Source organism: Mustela nigripes, chromosome 12 (genome assembly GCF_022355385.1).
Source record: "Mustela nigripes isolate SB6536 chromosome 12, MUSNIG.SB6536, whole genome shotgun sequence".
Taxonomy (NCBI): domain Eukaryota; kingdom Metazoa; phylum Chordata; class Mammalia; order Carnivora; family Mustelidae; genus Mustela; species Mustela nigripes.
The window spans coordinates 31,672,364-31,677,499 of record NC_081568.1 but is presented as its reverse complement, the minus strand read 5'-3'; the positions used below and the strand labels follow the sequence as shown (position 1 = coordinate 31,677,499).

The following is a 5,136-nucleotide window of genomic DNA, read 5'->3' as shown; positions in this document are numbered from 1 at the left end:
TTTTGCACTTTTACTCTGATTTCCTCTCTAATATCCCTCTTCCACTTTTAAGAACATTTATGATTATGTTGGGCCCACTCAGATAATGGAAGGTGATCTTCCTTTTTTAAGGCCAGCTCATTAACAACTTTAATTCCATTTGCAACCTTAAATTCCTCTCTGGCATGTAACCCAACATAGTCATAGGCTCTAGGGAGGTGGGCATGGACATGGACATGGATATTTTGCAGAGATCTTTATTCTGCCTACTACAGCTTCCTAAGGAGTAAGGCGATTAGGGAGAATGGACATATTCCAGGATATAAGGCTTAGTCATCCAGGACTGGATGGATCATTTGGAAGGAAAGGTTCCTGCTCTTGTTCTTGACAGTTGTAGATCCTGGCAGATGCTGGTAGAGGGACTGTGAGCTGGTTGGCAGAGTGAAGAGGGAGAGACTGTCATATCTGGAAAGGCTGACAGATTTTTGTTGGCTGAGAATGCTTCACCTCCTATGCACTGACTTCATTGAGTTGTTTCTAATGTTTTTAGAGAAAGAAGGTACTAAGTATTTTTCTCTTAGTAGGAGGAAAAACCAAGTCCCTCACCAGCTCACACATAGAAGGACAGGTAGGGAGGAACACTTATAGAGTAGGAACCCTAGGTCAAAGAGATAGAAATGTGAGCCATATATGTCTTTGATTGAAACTGAGCCTGTTTACCTTTCCCTGTCCACCCACACTTCCTACCTTCCTTCCTTCCTTCTAGTTTTCAAATTTGTGCTATTGATGTATTTGGGAAGGTTTTATTATATTAAGTACTGCTATTATCTAAACAGGTTATGTTTCTGTAGGATCAGAATTGGGTTCATTCTCACAGAAAACATCACTAATAATAAGAGCAAAATTTCAGCCACATTTAAACGCTTTTATCTTACCAATTAAGAGCTAAAGCATTAAGTGAACAAGAGCGTGATTTGCAGAGTGGGGAGGTAATACAGAAGCCATTTAAGAAAATGATACAGTTGAGTGTTGGAGACCTTTGTTTTATAAGTTAAGTGGAAGTGGTATATTTGGATCCAAGAGAAGAATCACATGACCTCCTGAATGAAAAGAAACCCACAAGTCATTAGTCATCTAGTTGATATTATTTAAATCACACAAAATGCTGCCTGTATCTAGTTACAGGACTTTCCATTTGTTTTCCAAAGCAGACTAGACCTGCGTTAGGTCAGTTGATGTGCTTACCTAATTCCTCTTGTTTGGGTGTCTGCATGGACCGGAAGATCGAAATGGTTGGGGACTTGCTTTCCACAAAGCGTAAGCTATTGGAAACAGTGCTTTGAACTGAGGCATCATGCGCCCCACAAGGGGAAGAGGAAGCCACAAACAGCATCAGAACATGAAAATATAGGTCATATATGCTGCCCTAGGCAAAGAGGGTGCGCCTTCTTGCCACCAAGAGCATGGGAAGGAGGCAGGGAAGATACATATTAGAAGATACATTGTTGACTACAGAGGGTTTTTACCTTTTTGTGTCTTTGTCACTCCTTTTTTTTCTCCCAGTGGATGTACCTCTCTTGGGTCCTGTGGTGGGGGTGAGGGAGCAGTGGGTGGAAGGGATGATGCAGTGGGTGGAAGGGAAGGTCGCGAGCAGGCTTCCTCTGGAGAACTGCATGGATTTTTCGTTAGTTTTTGAAGGTTCTTTGTATAAAAATAAAACAAAAACAAAACTTTAGTATGCAAAGCATTGAAACTTCAGCAAGTCTCTTGTCAAAATGAGCTTACTTGAGCATAAAGTAGAATGACAAAGTTTAAAGGGAAGGTGAGTGGCAATCTGATGAAAATAAACAGAAATAGCCATTCAGCAACAAGAATGTCTTCTTAAATTCTCGTCTTTATTTACCTCAGTGCTTCCAATTTGTCTAGCTCCAGATATCTTAAAAAAGTGTGGTCCAAGAGGAGCTTTACCTAAGGGCACTCAGTGTTTACAAAGCAAGGAGATTTTTCTTGAATACTGGCACTCCGTCCTTTCCCCTAAAGTCCCACTTCTGCTATTTGAGTACTTTTTGCTTAATAATCACACAACATTAGGCTGCCTTTGCTCATGTGCACTACAACTCCATCTCTGTGTCTCCTTCCATCCAAGGCTGACTTTGGCCTTCCTCTGAGTCCTTCATACTCCCTAGAGTTCCTCCCTGATAAACCACCAAAGCCTTGCAGACTCATGCCCTCTGCATGGAAGAAATCTGAAATAGATTATTATTTGTATCCATACCAGTCCAAAACAGTCAACCCAGTTGATAGTACTCAGTTTTTATTTATTTATTTTGCAGGTTCCACCTGCTTTAGGTCCATCTGATCCAAATCAGAACCAGAGGTTGGCAAACTATGGCCTGAGGTTCAATTCCAGTTTATTGCCTATTGTACGGAACTGTTTTTGCATTTCCAAACAGTTGAAAAAAAAAATCAAAAGAAGTATAATATTTTAAGATACATGAAAGTTATATGACATCCAAATTTTAATGTCCCAAAATAAAGTTTTATTGGAACTCAGTTGCTCTCATTCATTTATGTATTATCTAAAGCTGCTTTCGTGCTATTTTGGCAAAATTGGCTTGCAAAATATTTACTATCTGGTTCTTTACAGAAAAGTTTTGCTAACTCTTGCTTTAAATCCATTTTAAAATTTATGTATTAACTAGTAAGTTGTGCACTAGAGAGCAAGATTCTCAAGGGAAGATATGTTACTTGATCATTATCACAACCTTGTTGGTTAACACAGTGACAGACATGTAGTCATTACTCGACTGATATTTGTCTCAAAGATTTACAATGATGTAGCTTACAGACCACTTTCAGAAGCATACCTATTACATGACATCTGTTTTGGGAAGACTCACCAACAGGCAGGAGGTGCATGCTTTTGCTCCCTAACATCTTCTTCCCTTAAGCTTATTATAGAACACACATACTTTTAAACTGCTTTTTAAAATTTGGAATATATTGAGTTTTCTATAGTTAGAGGTTTTGTTTTTAAAATTATGTACTCTTCTCAGAGGCTGTGTACTGGTTATCTATCACTGCATGCAAACTACCATAAACCTGGTGATTGATTTCAAATAAGCATTGTAGCTCATGTACCAGAAGGACTTGGTCCTCTACAGTTTGTGGTCCCAAGAAGCATCTGAAGTGTATAGCAGTTCCAAAACATTGGATGCTGGATAAACTGACAGGTGTGTTTGCCTCTCCCCATAAGCTGAGAAGTGTCTCCATCTCATCATTTTCCTAAGGATCAGACTTAGGTATGCCCTAACAGGAGATGAAATAAAGAAGATCTATGTGCTATGTTTTATTAGGATTGATGGCAAGGTCCAAACTGATATAACCTACCCTGTTGGTTTTATGGATGTCATCAGCACTGACAAGACTGGGGAGAATTTCTGTCTGATCTGTGACACCAAGGGTCGCTTTGTTGTTCATCGGATTACACCTGAGGAAGCCAAGTATAAGTGTGTGAGAGAGGATCAGGGTGAGAAGTGTAAGTTGTGCAATGCGAGAAGGATCAACGTGGGGATAAAAGGAATCCCTCGTCTGGTGACTCATGTTTCTCGTGCCATCTGCTGTCCTGATGCCCTCATCCAGGTGAATGACACCATTCAGATTGATTTGGAGACTGGAAAGATTACTGATTTCATCAAGGTTGATACTGGTAATCTGTGTATGATTAGCAGATATGTTAACTTGGGAAGAATCGGTGTGATCACCAGCAGAGAGAGACACCTGGTTCTTTTGATGTAATTCACATGAAAGACGCCAATGGTGACAGCTTTGCCACCCAACTCTTCAACATTTTTGTTACTGACAAAGGCAAGAAAACCATGGATTTCTCTTCCTGGTGGAAAGGGTATCCATCTCACTGTTACTGAAGAGAGAGACGAGACTGGTGGCCCAACAGAAAAGTGAGTAAAATGGCCCTTAGGTGATGTGGTTGGAAGTCTTTATGCTTAATTAAAGATCATACAACATGAAAAAAAAAAAACAAAATAAGCATTATATCACATCATTTTATTAATTAGGAATTCAGGAAGGGGTTGGTTGGTTGATTTTCTCCTGTTCCATATAACATTCATTGGATTACTTAGTGGTATTCAGGTGGTGTCCAGGCTTCTTTAATGGGTCCAGTGATGTTGGTGGTTGGAAGGTAGGACTCTGTTGGGCCCCTTTCCCTTTCCAAGTCATCCCAGGACCTCTCCAGTAAGGAGTGGAAGCACTTCTAGCAACTAGGTAGAAACTGCTAGTTCTCCTGGAGTCAGGGCCCAGAGCTTGCTGAGTGTCATTCCTGCCACTTCAATTATCAAATAGTTGCCAACCAGCCCAGACAGAAGGGGAAAGGAAAGAGACCCCATCTCTTAGAAAAAAGAGTGTCAAAGAATTTTTGGGTCTTCTTGATGTGCAATAAGCTCCTTCTAGTTTTGTTTTGAACTTTGATAATTCCAGTTAAGTATAATAGCCCCTCCTAGTCCTCCTAACACATGATCTTTTTTGAGCTGTCTTTCAAGATCTTATTTCTAAGCTCTGGAACTGTCAGGTGTCTTGGCAAGGAGAAGACTAGCTCAGCAGCCCAGGCATGGAAGAGCTATGAGGGATGGTTGATGGGCACTGAATGCATTCCTGCGAGGTGATTAAGTACCAAAACAGTTCCCCCAACTCATAAAATACCTAAAATAGGAGCTGGGAGGTCTGCAGGCTCACTCGGGACCCCAGCTACTTGGGAGGGAAGTCCTAAACTACATTCCTATATACTTAATGATCTCTTGCATAATATAGTTGGAAGATACTCCCTTCCCTTCCTTACCCTTCCCTTCTTTCTTTCCTTCTCTCCCCCTCTCTCTCTTCTTTCTTTCTCTCTCTCTCTCTCCCTTCCTCCCTTTCTCTGTCTTTCCCTCCCTCCCTCTCTTTCTTTCTTTCTTCTTTGAGAAGAAAAATCAGTGCTGCTCCTCACTGGATAGAGATTGGTAGCTAAAGAGCACATAGGCCAAAATAATGTCAGCTCAAAGCCTGGTTTTTCTCCTCTCAGTCATCTTCCATTTGTGTACTGTACTGCTAGGGTGTTTTCCTTTTTACTATAAAGAAATTAGATCTGGTTTTCTAAAGATG

General features: G+C 40.7%; 1 pseudogene; it reads left to right on the top strand.

The window, feature by feature from the left end:
* The first annotated feature begins 1,250 nt into the window (after positions 1 to 1,250).
* LOC132027497 (small ribosomal subunit protein eS4-like) lies at positions 1,251 to 3,942 on the top strand (annotated as a pseudogene).
* Positions 3,943 to 5,136: the final 1,194 nt, after the last annotated feature.